The following is a 20,587-nucleotide window of genomic DNA, read 5'->3' as shown; positions in this document are numbered from 1 at the left end:
CCCAAAAGGTGCCCTCCTAAATACCCATCACCCACCCTCCCTCCCCCCCCCATCAACCCTCAGTTTGTTCTTAGTTTTTTTTTTTTTTTTTCAACGTTTATTTATTTTTTGGGACAGAGAGAGACAGAGCATGAATGGGGGAGGGGCAGAGAGAGAGGGAGACACAGAATCGGAAACAGGCTCCAGGCTCTGAGCCATCAGCCCAGAGCCTGCCGCGGGGCTCGAACTCAAGGACTGTGAGATCGTGACCTGGCTGAAGTCGGACGCTTAACCGACTGCGCCACCCAGGCGCCCCTGTTCTTAGTTTTTAAGAGTCTCTTATGCTTTGGCTGTCTCCCACTCTAACCTCTTTTTTTTTTTTTTTTCCCTTCCCCTCCCCCATGGGTTTCTGTTAAGTTTCTCAGGATCCACATAAGGAAATACATTTCACCATAACCACTGAAAATTTAGCATCCAAACTGAAAAGTGCTATAACAATATGTATCAGATTTTGAAAACTCAGTATGAAGATAGGAATGTAAAATACTTCCATTTATTTATATTATTACATGTTGAAATAATATTTTAGATATATTGGTTAATGGATATTATACTTAATTTCAACTGTTTCCTTTTACTTTCTAAACTGTGTACAAAAGAAAATTTTAAATTACACAAGTGTCTTGCATTATATTACCTTTAGATTCAAATACCGTTATATTATGCAGCCTCTCACAGTATGTGGTCTGAAAAAGTCATACTGCCAAATCTCAAGACTTAGTTCTCACCACTCCAAGAGATTGGATTCTCAGGAAAAACTCCCTGCCCTTGTTCACACAGACCTCTCTTCACAAACTCCAATCATATTCCTACTCCTAAAATGTCTTACTGACTAAAATCAATGAAACCATTTCCTACCTTCCTTTGTTTGAAAATCAAGTCTGTGAATAAAATCAAAGGTGTCTGGTGTGTTATTCTACCTAACCACCAGTCTCTTCCTTGACAAAACACACTCTAAAGTCCTTAGTTTATCCTCGAAGAGTTCAACTAGTTCTATTTCTGTACCATCTTTAGGAAAGAAAACAGCACATGAGGAAACTGAATAATTACCAATATGTATATGAATATTAACTGGGAAGGAAAAGGAAAAGCACTGGAGAAGAAGGGGACCCATCCCTATGGTCCTGTTATTAACTGGGAAGGGGCAACCACCTAGGGATCAGGTAAATGGATGGGTCACAATTAGGTCATACAATCTAGAAGGAAAGCAAATATTTTATGTTCTGTAAAGCAAATATATATGACAGAACAAAAAGTAAACACGAACTGACCTTGAACGCGCTGTTAAGTAGCAACACTCTCCTCTACTTCAGGAGGCTTCTCTTGCAGAACTACAAGACCAAGAAGGGACCCTTGAGGTTCTGGACAGGCTAAACAACACACTGTCCACCATCAGACATGACCCATGACCCACCACAAATATATCTAGATGGAATAAGAGATAAATAGAATACTGCTGACTTTTAACAGTGTCACACTTAAAGGCCATACCTATAAACAGCGCTGGAATCTAAGTTCACAGCAGTTTCTAGGGGGCACACTGTGGTTCTGAAAGCAATGACTTCCCCTCTGATGTCTATTTCTTTATAGATAGATCAAACTGGCTCTAAGATGTAAGAACAGAGGAGAATCCAGGGAAACACTTCCAAGTAACCATGGAACCTACAGTGGACCCTGGGTGGGCAACACTCACTTCCCCAATATCCCCTCTGTGTGAAGCACTCCTACAGGTTTACTAGGGAAATTTTAAAAAATCCTACCCACTGCGTTCAAACTTACAGTCGGTTACAGCCCAGCTGTCACAGGATCACTCGGTCACAGTATCAGACACCTTTCGTCACCGTAGACTGTGTACTGACAGTCCCACTAGCCTTATCGTATACCAGTCTGGGCACTCCAGGGCCTGTCACACACACTCTCACTCACACGCATGCAGGCGTGTGCACTAAGAGTTCACAACGAACTTGTCACAGACAGTAAAACCCGAAACCACCGTCGTGCGAGGTTTACGCAAACACCGGGACAAGGCTCCTGGCTCCATCTGCCTTACCCGCGCCCCGGGAGCTTAGGACCTCCATACCGCGAGCTCCTCCCGCAACCCGACCTGGATCACCTTAACTCACCAGGCAAAACCCAATAACCACGAAGATACCGGAAGCGGAACCAAAAGTCGAAGCCCATTCGTGGCCCTGGGGCCTGTGGGAAACGTAGTCCAACACTAAAAAAAATGTTCTGGTTTTCGAGCGCAGCAGAGTACAACCGTCGCGAATTTCACGTCACGCCCCCGAAACACCTGAGAGTTCCGGGTGGGCTGATCTTTCGTCCTCCGCGGAAGGTTGCCCGTGGCGGTTCTTAAAACATGAAAGAGCCGGGTGATGGTTTCGTGGGAGCGAGAGGTCTTTGCATGAACTAGAGCCCAAGCCGAGAAAGTAATCGGAAACCTGGGCAGGGAGGAAAGTAAAGGGAAGCGGAACCCTGCCAGAGGCGGGGCAAGGAGGAAAACGGAGGCAGCCTGAGTCTGGGAAGACCGGGAGAGAACCGGAAACCCTAACCCAGGAGCGTTGAGGGAATCGGATCCAGGTTGAGGAGGGCCCGGGAAGCAATCGAATCCGTGCTGAGGGATGTCGGGCCGAGAAGGGCTGAGGAGGGTACTGCAGTTCGGGCGGGAAGGCTGAGGTGAGAAACGGGAGCCGGTGCCTGTCGAGGTTTCTCTTCACTCAGGCCTGTGTGTGCGGGACCCCGTGGTCGTGAACCAGAGATGACGAGTTTTGTCAGTTTTTGCCCCTTGAGAAAGCCCCAGCACCCAGAATGGCGTCTGGCATATAGCAGACGCTGGGTATGTGTATGCCTGCCCTGGTGTGTATTTTATACCATCGCTGCCAGGAAGTTCTCTCGTGTCCTTTTCCAGTCTCACAGCATAGACAGCCAAAGTTCTTTTTTTTTTTTTTTTAAGTTTGTTTTTGAGAGAGAGAGAGCGCGCGCGCGAGCGGCGTAGGGGCAGAGAGAAAGAGGAGACAGAATCCTTAGCAGGCTCCAGGCTCTGAGCTGTCAAGACAGAGCCCCACGGGGGGGGGGGGGGTCGAATTCACAAACCATGAGATCATGATCTGAGGCGAATTGGGAGGCTTCACCTAGATGCCCCCGCAATAGTTCTGATACACATGCCCACATTTTAGTTGTCAGTTCTGCAATTCTCTTTTTCACATCCTAGTTTTGTAAGGTTTATTAATGTGAGGTTTATTAATGTAGTTCATTCTTTTCATTTCTGAACAACATTCAATTGTGTGAATATGTCACAATTTGTGTATGCATTTTTCTCTTGGTGAACATTTGTTGTATTTCCAGGTTTTACATACTATGTATAAAGCTGGCATGTTTCCATTTCTCCTGGGGTAATACCTAGAAGAAAAAAAAGCTGGGTAATAGTTCAGTTTATATTTAACTGTCTAAGAAGTTGATAAACCTTGCAGAATAATTAGTTGTTAGTGACTTGTGTTTGAGGCTCTATGTAACTGTGGAGTAAGTGGTTTTCGAGTTTGATTTGCTGTCTTGTATGGAATTATGAGATGGACTTAGCGGAGTTATGAATGTGATGTAAGATCCTATGGGATTGTGGCTTTGTGAAGTGGGTGAGACATAGGAGACCCAATGAGTATGTACCAACTCTATTTATCGTGATTTTGTGTACTTACTCCACGCCATGGTGACTATTAAATTAGATCACTATGTAAGTGGTATTGACTACTGAGAAACACTATGTATCTAGTAAGGTATGTGTCATTTTGATTCTGCTTATGGAATTATGACTGTTTCTAATCAAGTAAAATAGCAGTATAGAGATATCCAAAGGAAATGAAAACAGGATATCAAAGAAATCTGCATTCCCATATTCACTGTAGCATTCTTCACAATAGCCAAGACATGGAATCAACCAAAGTGTCCATTGATGGATGAATGAATAAAGAAAAAGTGGTATATATATACACAATGGAGTATTTATTCAGCCTTTAAAATGAAGTAAATCTGGGGAGGATGGATGGTTCCATCAGTTAAGCGACCGACTTCAGCCCAGGTCATGGTCTCACAGTTTGTGGTTTGGAGCCCTGCATTGGGCTCTATGCTGACAGCTGGGTGCTTGGAGTCTGCTTCGCATTCTGTGTCTCCCTCTCTCTGCCCCTCCCCAACTTGTGCTCTGTCTCTCTCTCTGTCTCTCAAAAATAAATAAACGTTAAAAAAATTTTTTTAATGAAGTAAATCCTACCATTTGTGACCACCTGGATGGACCTTGAGGGCATATGCTAAGTGTCTTCTCTGGAAAGACAAATATTGTATGATCTCTCTTATATGCAGAATCTTTTTTTAAAAAAGTCATTGAGGGGCGCCTGGGTGGCGCAGTCGGTTAAGCGTCCGACTTCAGCCAGGTCACGATCTCGCGGTCCGTGAGTTCGAGCCCCGCATCGGGCTCTGGGCTGATGGCTCAGAGCCTGGAGCCTGCTTCCGATTCTGTGTCTCCCTCTCTCTCTGCCCCCCCCCCCCCCCCGTTCATGCTCTGTCTCTCTCTGTCCCAAAAATAAATAAAAAACGTTGAAAAAAAAATTAAAAAAAAAAAACAAAAACAAAAAAAAATAAAAAAGTCATTGAAATAGTAGAATGGTGGTTGCCATGGGGTTACGAGGGTAGGAGAAATGGAGAGATGTTGGTCAAAGGATACAAAAGATAAGTTCTGGAGAATCTAAGGTACAGTGTGGTGACTACAATGAACAATACTGTGTATTATGTACTTCAAAGTTGTTAAGAGATTAGATCTTAAATGTTATCACCACAAAACCAAAAAAGATAATTATATGAGAGGATGGAGGTGTTAACTAACTTTATGGTGACAATCATTTCATAGTGTATACACGTATCACATCATAACATGGTACACATTAAACTTACACATTATTTTTATAAAAAAGAATTGGTAAGTAGGAGGTAAAATTACAGGTGATAGGATTATATACCTGGAATGCCATATTAACTAATTCTAATGTGTTGAAATGACCAGGATTCAATAGGTAGCACACAAGAAAAATACTTCTTATCTCTGTACTTCTTTTAACAGATTCGAGGGATTTCTCCCTCCCCAGCCCCATTCCTAGATGAAATCATGGGTGATTTCATAACTTTTCAGACATTCTGAGTCAAGGAAAAGTATCTGAAATACTCCTCATCACAAAGTCAGTCTTATTCTCTAATAAAAATATTTACTATAAAAATCAATATTTGAAAGTTCATATAAAGGAAAATTTTTTTTCCATATGACTGGAGCCTATAGCGTAGAAAACTACATAATCAGTTTCTCCTCTATTACTCAAACCTTTATTATTGAGTAGTTAATATTTAACAATGATTTTTTTTAATGTGGAGGATGTTTATTTTTTTAATGTTTATTTATTTTTGAGAAAGAGAGGGAGAACAAGCAGGGAAGGGGTAGAGAGAGGCGGATACAGAGGATCCGAAACAGGCTCTGTGCTCACAGCAGAGAGCCCAATGTGGGGCTCGAACTCATGAACCGGGAGATCATCACCTGAACTAAAGTTGGACACTTAACCGATTTAGCAACCCAGGTGCCCCTAACATAATGATTCTTTTTTTTTTAATGTTTATGTATTTATTTTGAGAGAGTGTGGGAGAGGGGCAGAGAGAGAGGAGAAAAGTGAGAATTCCAAGTAGTCTCCATGCTGTCAGTGCAGAGCCAAATGTGGAGTTTGAACTCACGAACCATGAGATCATGACCTGAGCTGAAATCAAGAGTCCAATGCACTTAACCGACTGAGCCACCCAGGCAACCCCTAACATAATGATTCTTAATACTTAATAGTAAATGTTTACTGCTGAACTAGGCAGATTTAACCAAGTTATTATGGAAACATTTAAGGGAAGTGGGATTTTACATGGCTACTTTTGCCTCTCTTCTCTCTCCCTTTCCACCTTCCTAACAAAGTATCCAAAAGAAAAAAGGTCCTCTCTTGCAAATCTTAAAGAAATACCTCAGGTGAGATGTTGTTTCTTCTCTCTTTTCTGAAATATTCTTTTCCCCTCTAGCATTTATGAGCATTTTCCTATCTTGAAACTTCCTGGAGATAGTATTCCCTTTCAAGAAACTGGTCATTTCCTTTTATTCTCACCAGATAAACAGAGCTCTGCCTTCTCCAAGTTCTTCTAATTTTAAATACTGTTCACTTATTGAGTATTTCACTCAGCATCTCCTTTCTCATGCCCACAAACATACATTCTCTTGAATTAAGTAACTATATATTCCTTGAATGAACCAATCTTACCTAGACAGTGATTTGATGTCTAAGTAGTGAGTGTGTAGGAGAGCCCATACAAGGGAAAGACTTCATCATGTCCACAGACCTTGGTTTTTCAGTAAAGGTGGAGGTAAAATCAGATTACAATATTAATATATGCATTATTATTATGTTATTAATATGTATCGCTAATTATTGTATTAATATGTATTATTATTGTGTACATATTAATACATGTATTAATAACATATTAATATATGGTGAGAAGGGAGGTCCCATATCACAGTGTCCTCCTTCTTCTCCAGCTCACCCTTCTGGATCATGTTTCTCCTCTCCCATGTAGTCATATGCCAGGAATGCCTTGTCCTGTTTATATGCCTCCACTCTATAATAGGCACCAAAAGTATAGAAGTAACCTAGGGTTGAAAGAGCAGATGGGAAAGCCTGCTTTCTATACACAAAGCACTGGAGAAGAGAAAGGACAAGAGGAGCGGGTCCATGATGACAAGAGCCTATGGATAGAATAGACCTTGAATCTCAGTAAAAGAAGGAATAGTGTCCGAAGCCTTCCTTTGGACATAAATTCAATACTATCCACCCTTTTCTTTCATAGACTCACTGGAGAATTTCTAAAGGATGTACATTGGCAAGAAGTACGTTAAACCTGGAAAGACTGAATGAGATAAAATCGGTAACTGTTGGAAAATGTAAGCATATACTAAACAATAATTATTAATTTTAATGGCATTTCAAAACAAATTAGATTAAAATCACCAGATAACAATAGAAAAAAAGTACTTAAAGCATTCTAAAGTGTTTCTGGAGATGCCCACTAATTACAAATCAAAGATACAAGTTAAAAATTTAAGGGTACCCTATAAAAGAAATAGAATAGTTTTTAATCCAGTAGAAAAGGGGAATAAAGAAAACATGATCCAACAGAAATCAAAGTGTAGCATAAGAAGTATAAGCTTGATTAAAAAGAAACTGGGGAGATGGGATATGGAGCTAAAAGGAGGCCTGGCAACAGCTCTTGGAAGATAAAGACTCAGTAGAATAGCATGTCACTTGTTGAGGCTAAAGTGCAGTGTCCTTGCCTTTCTTAGTCTGTGTATTTGGAAAAATAAACCCAAATGCTGACTGCAGAGAAGAAGACGAAAGAGAATTGGTTAAATATTCAGGCCTTTCACCTTCCACTCCCTGCCTTCCCATTACTGCCAGTTTGGAGGTTTATGGGGGCTAAAGGATGAATATGAAGTTTTTGTATAATTTGATGTAGAAATGGGCTACCTCCTGGCCAGCAGATATTCCCAGATTCAAGCTCATGTGGAGACAGTCAGTTACAGGATAATGTTCATGAGTTCTGGGGTCAAACAGATCTAGATTCCAGTCTCCACGTGCACCATTTTTAGTTGTATCCCTATTTTTATTTTAATATCACTGAGACTCATTCTCTTCAGATAAAGTATGAAGATAGACATGCCAGTGCTCTACCTACCATGTCTAAATGAAGGGATATTTACAAAGTATACAAAGGAGTTTATAAAGAATATAAAGTGCTTGTAATGTAGTCATTCAGTAAATTAGTGTTTTTCCACTTGTATGTCACAAAACTAAAATTAAAAATAGCTGGAAAACTGTATAGCATAAGGCAACTATGCACACCCAAAGAGATTAATATGAATTCCTGCTAATTGATTAACTACTTTTAATCACATTGACATGCCCCCTTTGTTTATTCTTTAGCAGTGGCAACATGGGAGGTTGAGTTTTTGTGGGTAGTGAGAGCCTGGATCCTCACTGGATCCATCACTGGATATGATGGTTAATAATACACAGCTCAGTTCCCAACTGCGTCAGTAACTATGGATCTGTAAACAACATCTTACATTTACCCTATGTCTTCTGAGTATCAGTATATATGGTTTCTTAATTTACATGCCACATTGTTTGGATGCTCAGATGTGAGGCAGAAGAGGTAACAGTGAGAAATTAGGCAAAGACAGGATTGTGCAAGATGGAAAGTGAAATGTCATCCTGATTGCAAACATTATATGCTCTGCATTACATTGTGTCTTAACAAAGTTATCTTCTGCAGGGGCACCTTGGGTGGCTCTGTTGGTTAAGCATTTGACTCTTGGTTTCAGCTCAGGTCATGATCTTACGGTTCATGAGATGGAGCCCCATGTTGGGCTCTGAGCTGACAGCACTGATGCTGCTTGGGATTTTCTCTGCCCCTCCCCCCCACTCACACATGTGCATGTGCTCTTTCTCTCAAAATAAGCATTTACTTATTAGTTATTTTTAAATGTTTATTTTTGAGGCGGGGGGGGGAGGCACACAGAATCCAAAGCAGGCTCCAGGCTCTGGGCTGTCAGTGCAGAGCTCTATGTGGGGCTCAAACCCACAAACTGACATCGTCTGATCTGAAGTCAGACGCTTAACCGACTGTGCCACCCAGGTGCCCCCAAATAAATAAACATTTTTAAAAATTATCTTGTGCACTTTCCATTTCCTTATATTTTGAGCTTTCCAGTCCTGTTTTGTATTACAACGCAAACAAGTTAATGTCTTAGCCTAAGAAGGGAGACCCACCTAATGAACAGTAGTAAAAAGTAATCTTAGAAAAATAGGAAGGCCATGTCCTCCCTCTCCCTGTGGAGCTGCAGTGGAATTAATACCATTCTTTGTCATAAAATTTATTTCAAAGAAACTGATATAATAAAGTGTTAAATTGAGAACATTAAATGAATATTAGCCTCGCTCTCCTGTCCCTTACTTTCTAAATCTGTAAACCTATTAGTTATTTATTTCATTATTTGCTGCCCAGGTAATAATGTTTAAACTGTCATCTGTGTTTTATTGAAAGCCATAAATAGTTAAAATATTTTTATGTTAAGGGAATTCTGTTTACTTTCTTTATGCATAAAGGTATAATAAAATCCCAGGACCTTTAGCCAACAGCGAAATGGAAAGCAAAATAATAAGATACTACACACAAGGATGTGCTAGAATCAAATATAAAGGTAATGAGTATTGGCAAGGACATGGGGAAATCAAAACTCATACACAACTAGACAATATAAAATGGTGCAGTTACTGTGGAAAAGAATCTGGCAGTTCCTCAAATGGGTAAACATAGATCCACAATTCCACCCCCATGTATATAATCAAGAGAAATGAAAATATATGTCCACATAAAACATGTACGTGTGTTCACAGCAGCATTATTCATAACAGCCAAAACATGGAAACAACCCAAATATCCATCAACTGATGAATGGATAAACAAAATGTGGCATACCCATACAAGGTAACATTATTCAACAATAAAAAGAAATGAAAAGGATACGTGCTATAACTTGAATCTTCAAAACTTTAGGGTAAATAAAAGAAACTAGTCACAAAGTACCGCATGTTGTATAATTCCTTTTACAGGAGATATCCAGGAAAGGTAAATATGTAGACAAAATGAATTAATGTTTGCTTAGTGCTGGAGCATATTAAGGGGTACTTAACTAATAAGGTCAGTTGATATTTTTCATACCTATGTATACAGTGTATACAAATTTTATATGAAAAAGCCCTAAAATACAGTAAAATAATGAGAGGTTGCAAAGTATTCATGAGACCAAACATTCAAAACTATTTCCCCTTCTCTTGCTCTCTTTTTCCCACCAACTAGGAGTGACAGTACCTACAGCTGCAATAGGTCAGCCCTTCTATATTCCCGGTTTGCCTATTCCTCCCTCTTTAATTTCCACATTGAGGCAGGAAAGAAAGTGATGCAATATACAACAGATATTCTATCATAAAGCCCAAATGAATGTTGTACTTTTGAACAAGTTTTAAACCATGAAGCCAAACAGTAGTTTCCCAGAATCAAACCTTATATCCTTTTTACTTTTAAAAAAACATCTTTAATTTTTTTTTCTTTTTTGGTCCATTTATACCCCTAACTGGTCTTTGTAGCCATGGAATATCTCAAGCCCTACTTCTATCTTTTCTTGAGGATATCCTTCTCCTCTGACATTTTCCTAAGCAGATGAATGCAGAAATAACAATATATTATCTAAAATGTCTTATTTGCCAACAGAAAATTTATAAGACATGCAAAGAAACTACAGAATATGACTCCTGCTTTGGCAAAAAGAAAAAGAGACTGCCTAATAGAGCAACCAGATGTCAGATTTAATAGACAAAGACTTCAAAGAAGCCATTATAAATATATTCAAAGAACAAAAGGGAATCATGATTAAAGAAATAGTGGCAATGCTACATCAAGTAAGGTGTGGCAATAAAGATAGAAAAAAAAATTTTGAGTAGGCTCCATCCCAATGTGGGGTGTGAATTCACAACCTTGAGATCAAGAGTCACATGCTGTACCAACTAAGCCAGCCAAGTACCGCAAAGATAGAAAATGGAAATCCCAGAATTGAAAATTTCATTAGAAGGGTTCAAAAGATTTGAATTAGCAGAAGAAAGAATTAGCAAACTTGAAGATAGGTCATTAGTGAGTATACAGGTTTAAGCACAGAAAAAATAATAAGGAAAAATGAACAGAGAAATGTGGGGCACTAGTGAAGTGCACCATTATATGCATAACGGGAATACCAGAATGAACAGAGAGGTTTCGAAAAAAAAGCATTAAAAAAACTTCAAAACTTCCCAAATTTATTTACAATAATAATGAGAGTTTAGCTAAGCTATTATTATTAGCTATTATTTACTATTATCATTAGCTAAACTAATATTGCTGCTTTGGCATACATTTCGTTTGGTTAAGTGTCTTGCCAAAATCTTCAACTGACACTAACCCCCTCATATAAGCACATACCCTAGGTAGCAGCCTGCAGAGTCACAGCAAATGAAAGTTCCTGATATGATTTCCCAACAGCCTTCTGATCAAGTCTCCTCAGGCTACCAGCATCTGTATGTGCCCCTTAGATAAGACTCCTGTGGGAGTCTTACTAAAATACTATTCTTTTGGTTTGTATTGACCAATCCAGCCCCAGCCCAGGAACCATAAAGCACTCCACTGTAATAAAGCCATGTGCCCCATGTTGTACTTTCTCTGTCTGCACTCTGCCTTGACCTTCTCATCTGGCCTCTTGTGTACTTCCTCCAAGACATGTAATGCACTTCTCTATTTCAATTTCTCCTGTGTTCTGTTGTTGAACCATGACTCCCCATCCAGCAGTCTGTGCTCCAGTAAACAAATGTTCATTTAATAGTCATCATAATTTGTGTCCACGAAGTTCGACAAATTCAAAGTAGTAGAAACACAAAGGAATCCACCAACATATCAGGGTAAAAATGCTGAAAACAAAGCAAAGAAAACGTCTTTAAAGCACCAAGAGAAAAAGAACTCATCACTTAAAAGGGAGCCCCAACTAGATTAATGGCTGACTTCACATCAGAAACAATGGAGGCCAGAAGGGAGTGGGGAGACAAATTCCAAGTCCTGAAAGACAAATGCCTTTTAACCAAGAATCCTACACCCAGCCAGAGTGGCTTTAAAAAATGAAAGCTAGGGGCACCTGGGTGGCCCAGTCAGTTGAGTATTTAGCTCAGGTCATGATCTCAGTTCGTGAGTTCAAGCCCCGCATTGGGCTCTGTGCTGACAGCTCAGGGCCTGGAGCCTGCTTCACATTCTGTGTCTCCCTCTCTCTGTCCCTCCCCTGCTTGTGCTCTTGCTCTCTCTCTCTCTTTCTCTCTCTCTCTCTCAAAAGTAAATAAAAATTAAAAGGGTTTTTTTTTTTTTTAATGAAGGCTAAATAAAGCCTTGTTTATTCCAAGATAAACAACTGAGAGGCTTTGTCACCAGCTTGAAGAGATTACTAATTTCTTCAAGCTGAAAGCAAATGACCCCTAATTGTAATTTTGATATACATTAAAAACAGCACCTGTAAAAGTAACTATGTAATTATAAAATACAATACAAATGCACATTTTTCTACTTTGTTGTCTTATGTTAAAAGCATTTCTATAAAACATGTAAATAATGTGTTAGAAAAATAATATAAAATGTTAATATGTAATATTACTATACTGGTAACAGCACAAAAGAACAAAAGAGGTGGGAGGAAACAATGCTGCTGTAGTAGGGAGATAAGGAAATGAGCCCAGATGGTTACTCAAAACCACAGGAACAAATAAGAACCAGAATAATAAGAAAATACAACAAAATCTATAAATCTATACATATTCTAATAGCTTTAAAACACAATTATAGAAAGTAATGATCATAGCAAGGTATTGTAGAGTTGTAACACAGATGTAGTATGTAGAGATATAGACACAGATGTAGTAAAACAGTAATACATCAAAAATGGAGAAAAGAGAATAAACCCCTCGGGAGTCTAACATTTCTGTCTTATTGGATTTAAGTTAGCATAAATCTGAAACTGCTTCTGATAAGCTCCAGAACAAGATTTATGTAATCAAAAACTAAATAACTAGGGGCGCCTGCGTGGCTCAGTCGGTTGAGCATCCAACTTCGGCTCAGGTCATGATCTCATGGTTCGTGAGTTCGAGCCCCACGTTGGGCTCTGTGATGACAGCTCAGAGCCTGGAGCCTACTTCAGATTCTGTGTGTCCTTCTCTCTCTGCCCCTCCCCACTCATGCTCTGTCTCTCTCTCTCTCTCTGTGTCAAAAATAAACATTAAAAAAAATTTTTAATAAAAAAAACCTAAATAAAACAATATAGCAAGAAGTCACTGGATACATTAAAATATTACAAAGTATTCACTTAAAGGATGTGGTAAATTAGAAATAGAGGAAGAAAAAGGACATAATAGACATAGAAACCAAATGTACAATAGCAGACAAGAATCCAACCTTCTTACCACTATTCATCTAACTGGGGAGCTTTTTAAAAAGAGAGAAGAAACAGCAGCAGACACACTCCTGGTGGCCTGGAAAAAAAAAATCATACAACCATGTTGTGAGCTATGGTTGGGGCTATGTGGCTAGTACCTCAGGGTGGCCTCTAGGAGATGAAAATGACACTGAGTCAACAGCCAGCAAGATTATGGGAACTTAGGGCACCTGGATGACTCAGTCAGTTAAGCATCTGACTCCTGATCTCAGCTCAGGTCATGATCTCACAGTTTGTGAGATCGAGCCCCATGTTGGACTCTGTGCTGACAGTGCAGTGCCTGCTTGGGAATCTCTCTGTCCCTCTCTCTCTGCCCCTACCCTGTACATGCTCTCTCAAAATAAATAAATTTAAAAAAAAAAAAAACATAATTTTAAAATGGGACCTCAGTCACACACCTGAAGGGAACTGAATTGTGCCAACAACCCAAGTGAGATTGGAAGAGAATCTCTACCTCCAGATGAAATCACAGCCCCAACAAGCACTGGTTTTCAGCCTTCTGAGAACCCATATATATATACTATCCCCAGACTTCTGACAGACTGAAACAAAAATGAGTATTATCAAGATAAATTTGTGGTAATTTCTTGTGCAGCAGTAGAAAATAAATACATTATCCAATCATTGAACTAACTATTGGCCATCCTTGTCAGAAAGGTGGATCACAAACGGTTCACATTCACTTGGGATGGAGGTTTTGCGTCTAAAAAATTTTTTTAATGTTTATTTATTTTTGAGAGAGAGAGACAGCTCAAGCGGGAGAGGGGCAAAGAGAGAGGGAGACACAGAATCTGAAGCAGGTTCCAGGCTCTGAGCTATCAGCACAGAGCCCGACATGGGGCTCGAACCCACAAACTATGAGATCATGACTTGAGACAAAGTTGGACGCTTAACCAACTGAGCCACCCAGGTGCCCCTGGATATTACACATTTTTATTCTGGCTCTACAACTAAGTTATTTTAGCTTCCTTCTGTCATATTTCAAAGAGATCTGGACCAGTTGGACATCCCACAGACTACATACTGGTCCACTACACGACTGAAATCATCCTAATCAGACTGGTTTAGCAAAAGATAGTAACCAGATTGGAGGGTTTGGTAAAACACAACAAAACAGATAAATATTATGAAGATTAAAATGTCACCACAGCAGTGATAATATTGGGGTTATAGTGGTTTGAGGCATTCCAGAATATTCCCTCTGAAATAATGGATACAGTATTGCATCTTGCACTTCCCACCATCAAGAAGCATTAATGACTGGTTGGCCTCTTTGGATTTTAGATGTGGCAGATTCCACAACCAAGGAAACTCCACGATAGGAAACATGCAATGTAGACCTCTCTGGTTCTGGAGCATGCCATGCCATCTTCAGAGAAGAACTATAAAACTTTTGAAAACATTAAGAAACAGCAAACATGACCATGATCCACCAGCTTCTTAATGAAATTTTTAGTCCTCAACAAAAACTAGTATCATCTATGGACAGATTCTTTACTTTTCTTCACAATTGGCTGCCTTTTCTTTTTCTTGCCTGATTGCTCTAGCTAGAACTTTTTTTTTTTTTTTGCTCTAGCTAGAACTTCTAATACTGTGCTGAATAGAAAGGTCAAAAATGGGCATCTTAATATTCCTCCTGATCTTACAAGGAAAGCTTTCAGTCTTTCACTATTGAATATGATGTTAGCAGCAGGTTTTTCATATAATGGTCCTTACCATGTTGAGGAAGTTTCCTTCTGCTTTTAATTTAATTATGGTTTTGTTTTGTTTTTTAACCATGAAATGGTGTTGAATTTTGCCATATGCTTTCTCTGCATCAAATGAGGTAATCATGTATTTTCCCACATTCTATCATGTGGTATATTATATTTGGTTTTCACATAATGAACAATCCTTGTATCTTATGAATAAAAACCACTTGTTCATGGTGTACAATCCTTTTAATATCCTGCCAAATTTGATTTGCTAGTATTTTTATGACAGATTTTACAATATTTCTAAGTATATCACTCTATAGTTTTCCTTTTTTGTAGTGTCTTTGTCCTGGCTCTTTGACAAATCAAGGTAATGCTGGCTTCATCAAATGAACTAGGAAGTATTTCCTCCTTGATTTTTCTGAAAGAGTTTGAAAAGGACTCGTGTGAACTCTTCTTTGGTAGAATTCACCAGTGAAGCCATTTGGTCCTAAGCTTTTCTTTTTTGAAAAGTTTTTGATTACTGATTCAATCTCCTTGCTGGTTATAGTGCTATTCATATTTTCTATTTCTTCATGAGTCCTATTTGGTGGATTGGGTGTTTCTAGGATTTTGTCCATTATATCTAGGTGATCTAATTTGGTGTTATACAACTGTTTATAGCATTCTATTACAATAGTATTTATTTTTGTAAAATCAATAGTAATGTTCCACTTTCTATTGTTTTTAGTAATTTGAGTAACATCTTTTTCTTAGTCAATATAATGGTTTTGGGGGCACCTGCATGGCTCAGTTGGTTAAACATCCAACTCTTCTTGATTTCAGCTCAGGTCATCATCTCATGGTTCATGGGTTTGAGCCCCGTGTTGGGCTCTGTGCTGACAGTGGGGAGCCTGCTTGGGGTTCCCTGTCTCCCTCTCTCTCTGTCCCTCCCCACTCCTCTCTCTCAAAAATAAAATAAACACCATATATGTATATTGTTTTCCTATTTCTATTTCATTTATCTTTGCTCTAATCTTTATTATTTCCTTCCTTCTGCTAGTTTGGGTTTAGTTTGTTCTTTTTCTGGTTCCTTAAGGTGTTAAAGTTAAGTTGGTGATTTGAGATCTTTAAAAAAATTGTTTTAATGTTTATTTATTTTTGAGAGATAGAGCACAAGCAGGGGATGGGCGGAGACAGAGGGAGACACAGAATCCAAAGCAGCCTCCAGGCTGTGAGCTGTCAGCACAGACCCCAATGTGGGGCTCAAACTAACAAACTGTGAGATCATGACCTGAGCTGAAATTGGACGCTCAACCAACTGAGCCACCCAGGCGCCCCTGAGATCTTTTCAATGTATGTGTATGTTTCCCATTGTATGCTTTGTTATAGTAATAATTTTATATAATTATTAGAAATGAAATATAATTATAAATAATTATATATATTACAATTTGGAGTATTCTGTTTTCATTTTCTTACATCCCAAAGTATTTTCTAATTTCCCTTGTGATTTCTTCCTTGACCCATTGGTTGTTTAAGACTGAGTTAATTTTTATATATTTGTGAATTTTCAAACTTTCCCTTTGTTACTGATTTCTAGTTTCTTTCTGTTGTATGATTATAAACTTTAAAAATGTATTAAGACTTAATGTGGCCTAATATATGGTCTATCTTAGAGGTTGTTTAATATGCACTGGAGAAAAATGTGTAATATCCTGTGGCAGGTAGAGTGTTCTGTATATGTCTGTTAGGTCTAATATACTGTTACCAAAATCCTGTTTCTTTATTAATCATCTGTGTAATTGTTCTGTCCATGAGTGGAAGTGGATATTGATGTCTCCAATTATTATTACAGAAAGTTCTATTTCTCTTCAGCTCTCTCAATGTTTCTGTCACATATTATGGGGCTTTGTTGTTTGGTGCATATAGATTTATGTTTGTTATATCTTCTTAATTTACTGTTTTATCAATATATAATGAAATTCTTGTCTTTTAACAATTCTTTTTTTTTATTTTTTTGAGAGAGAGCAAGAAGGCACAAGCGAGCAAGGGACAGAGAGAGAGAAGAGGAACTCTCCAGAAGCAGGGTTCGAGCTCATCCGAAGCAGGGTTCGTGCTCACCTGAAGCGGGGCTTGAGCTCACCCAAAGCAGGGCTCAAGCTCACCCTATGCGGGACTTGAACTCACGAGCCATGAGATCATGACCTGAGCCAAAGTCAGATACCTAACCGACTGAGCCACCCAGATGCCTATCTTGTAACAATTCTTAAATTAAAATGTATTTTGATTGATTTAGTAAAGGAACACCTTCTACCTTTTACTATTTGCATGGAATGTCTTTTTCTGTCTTTCATTTTTAACTTATTTGTGTCTTTTTTCTTTTTATTATTGTAAAATATGCATAAAAGTTACCTTTTCTACATTTCTAAGGAGTAACTGACAAATATAATTATATATACTTAGAGTGTACAATGTGATGATTTGATATGCATATACATTATAGGATGATTATGAATATAACACATCCATCACCTCACATAATTAATATAGTTAACTCTAAAATTTACCATTTTAAGTGTATAATTGTAACATTAAATACATTCACATTTTTGTACAACCACCATCCATGTCAAAAACTCAAGAAAATCCATACCCATTTAACAAGAACTCCCCATTCCCCTCTCCCTCAATCCCTAACAACTATCATTCTATTTTCTATCTCTATGAATTTGACTACTCTAAACACCTCATATAAGAGACATACAATATTTGTCCTTTTGTGACTGGCTTATTTCACTTAGTATAATGTCTTCAATAATACTCCACTATTTACCACATTAGTCAAAAATGTGTAGAAACATTCTTAGTGGACTCTTGAGTTGCTTCAACTTTTTCACTACTGTCAAGAATGCTTTACAAACGTGGGTACACAAATATGTTTGTGTCCCTGCTTTCAGTTCTTTTTAGTATATAATCAGAAGTGGAATTACTAGATCAGGTGGTAATTCTGTGTTTAACTTTTTGAGGAAATGTCAAATGTCAGTTTTTCCCAGTGGCTGCACCATTTTATGTTTCCTCCAGCAATGCTTCCAATTTCTCTGCATCCTAATCAACACTCATTTTGTTTTGCCTTAAAAAAAAAATCATTCTAATGGGTGTGAAGTAGTATCTCAGTGTGGTTTTCACTTACATTTTTTTTTTAATGTTTGTTTATTTTTGAGAGAGACAAAGACAGAATGCGAATGGGTTAGGGGCAGAGAGAGAGGGAGACACAGAATCTGAAGCAGGCTCCAGGCTCCGAGCTGTCAGCACAGAGCCCGATGGGGGGCTCAAACTTACGAGCTGTGAGATCATGACCTGAGCTGAAGTCGGATGCTTACCGACTGAGCCACCCAGGCACCCCAGAAATTTTACTTCTTATGACATATCTGGACAATTAAGAACACTCTTAAAACAAAGGGAAAATAGGAAATCTCAGTAAAGAAACATGATATTAAAGAAAGAGCCAAATGGAAATTTTAGAACTGAAAAATACAATAACCAAAATTTAAAACTCACCAAATGGGCTCAATAGCCAAATGGAGATTATAGAGGAGAGAATCCAGCAAACTTGAAGGTGGAGCAATAGAAATGATCTGATCTGAACAGAGATAAAAAGCTGTTTTCTGTTGTTTTATTTTTAATGAAATGGGAGGTGGGGGCAGTGGGGTAGATAAAAATCAGACATCCATGTTATTGGATTCCTGGAAGGAGAAGAGAAAGTGCAGTGCTGAAAAACAGATGAAGAAATAATGGATAAAAACTTCTAAGTTTGGTGAAAGACCTAGGATTCAATCAGTTAAAGAAACCCAAACAAATACACCCAAAGGAATCCAACACTCTACGATTTTGAAACTTCTATCTACGTGAAGTTCTAACTACTAATTTCCAGAGAAAATTAAATATGTCCTACTTAATGAAGATAAATGTGTCCTGTGTAACAACTGAAGAATCAGAATACAGAAAATGCATTTAAGTAAATTTATAAATCTATAGGTAAAGAAGGAATAGATAAAAAGAAAAAAAGATATAAATAGTAATCATGAAGAGACATTCCAGAAACAGGTTTATACAGCTAGTATATTCCACAAGTTGACCAGAACATACTATTATAAACTGGAAAGCAATTTTGCAATATCTGATAAAGTTGAATGTATCTATTCCCTATGACCAGGTACCTCTACTTCTATGTAAAGAATGGCAACAAGGAGGGGCACCTGGGTGGCTCAGTCGGTTAAGTGTCCAACTCTTGGTTTCGGCTCAGGTCATGGATCTCACGGTTTGTGAGATTGAGCCCCATGTCAGGCTTCACACTGACAGCGTGGATCCTGCTTGGGATTCTCTGCCCCTCCCCTGCTCACTCTTGCTCTCTCAAAAAGAAAATAAAATTTTGAAAATAATTCTGTTCTTATTTTCCCTATCTGAAAAAGATAGGGAATGTTGTTGTAAAAGCCTTAGCGGTGCCTGGGTGGCTTGGTCAGTTAAGTGTCTGACTTCAGTTCAGGTCATGATATCACAGTTCATGAGTTCAATCCCTACATCAGGCTCTGTGCTGACAGCTGGGAGCCTGGAGCCTGCTTCCGATTCTGTGTCTCCCTCCCTCTTTGCCCCTCCCCCATTTTCTCCCCCACCCCCCCCCCCCACTCAAAAATAACTAAACATTAAAAAAATTTTTAAGGGGCACCTGGGTGGCTCAGTTGGTTGGGCATTCAATTTCAGCTCAGGTCATGATCTCATGGTTCATGGGTTCAAGAGCCACAACAGGCTCTGTGCTGACAGCCCAGAGCCTGGAGCCTACTCCGGGTTCTGTGTCTCCCACTCTCTCTGCCCCTCCCCTGCTCATGCTCTGTCTCTCTCTCCTTCAAAAATAAACATTAAAAAAAAATTTTTTAATTTTAAGCCTTGATACATTTCTTATATGTTTTCTCAACATGTAGGTTCTGATTGTCATTAATGTGTGAATCAAATCTTACTATTAAGCAAATTTCTATATATTTCATAGAGTGTCTCATCAGGAAACCTTTTCTGATATACTCAAAAGTATCTTCCATAGGTAAAGGACTTCCTACATTCCATAAATTCATGAGACTCATCACCAATATGAACTCTAAATTCTCTAAAGCTCTTCCTATGTTATTTACATTCATGTAGTTTCTCAACAGTGAATTCTTTAATTATCTCTAAAATTTCTACTAAACCCAAAAGCCCTGCATATTACTTAATTAATAGTTTTTCTAACTAGCTGTAAATACACTTTTGTAGTTTTAGAAAACAGTCATCTTGCTAATAAATGCTTTGTGGAAGTGAAATGCCTATTAGAGCGTGATGCTCTTCCAGCCTGTTGTGCATGTGTGTGTGTGTGTGTGTGTGTGTGTATATAATAATCTCTTTTAACTGAGATATAATTCATGTAACCATAAAATTTACTCCCTTTAAGTGTAAAATTCAGTAATTTTTAGTATATTCACAAAGTTGTGCAATCATTACCACCAATTCCAGAACATTTTCATTACCCCAGGAAAAAACACTATCAACATTAATAGTCTTCCCATTCTTCCCTCTCCCCAGCCCCTTATCACCACTAATCTACTTTCTTTTTTTTATTTATTCAATTTTAGTTAGTTAATATATAGTCCAATATTGGTTTCAGGAGTAG

The 20,587-nt window shown here is 38.5% G+C and overlaps 1 protein-coding gene and 1 long non-coding RNA gene across 3 annotated transcripts in view; one reads left to right on the top strand and one right to left on the bottom strand.

The window, feature by feature from the left end:
• The window catches only part of ZNF529 (zinc finger protein 529), a 38,193-nt gene extending 35,994 nt beyond the window's left edge, over positions 1-2,199 (bottom strand). Inside the window, exons 1-2 of the mRNA XM_086691024.1 lie at positions 2,090-2,199; positions 1,311-1,370 (exon numbers count right to left, since the gene is read on the bottom strand). The gene's annotated coding sequence lies outside the window, so the exon portion shown is untranslated. The remainder of the gene's footprint in view (positions 1-1,310; positions 1,371-2,089) is intronic.
• Positions 2,200-2,577: 378 nt separating this feature from the next.
• Positions 2,578-17,212, top strand: LOC112851061 (uncharacterized). 2 transcript variants are annotated; one of them, XR_003222740.2, is made up of 3 exons: positions 2,578-2,715; positions 6,949-7,042; positions 16,915-17,212. It is a non-coding gene; the product is annotated as an uncharacterized LOC112851061 (long non-coding RNA). The 2 variants fall into 2 exon arrangements; XR_015245159.1 differs by lacking the exon at positions 6,949-7,042 and having other exon boundaries at positions 2,579-2,715.
• The last annotated feature ends 3,375 nt before the right edge of the window (positions 17,213-20,587 follow it).

Source organism: Puma concolor, chromosome E2, assembly GCF_028749965.1.
Source record: "Puma concolor isolate L17-30 chromosome E2, mPumCon1.1.hap2, whole genome shotgun sequence".
In the NCBI taxonomy this organism is placed as follows: Eukaryota; Metazoa; Chordata; class Mammalia; order Carnivora; family Felidae; genus Puma; species Puma concolor.
This window is presented reverse-complemented; position numbering and strand designations above follow the sequence as displayed.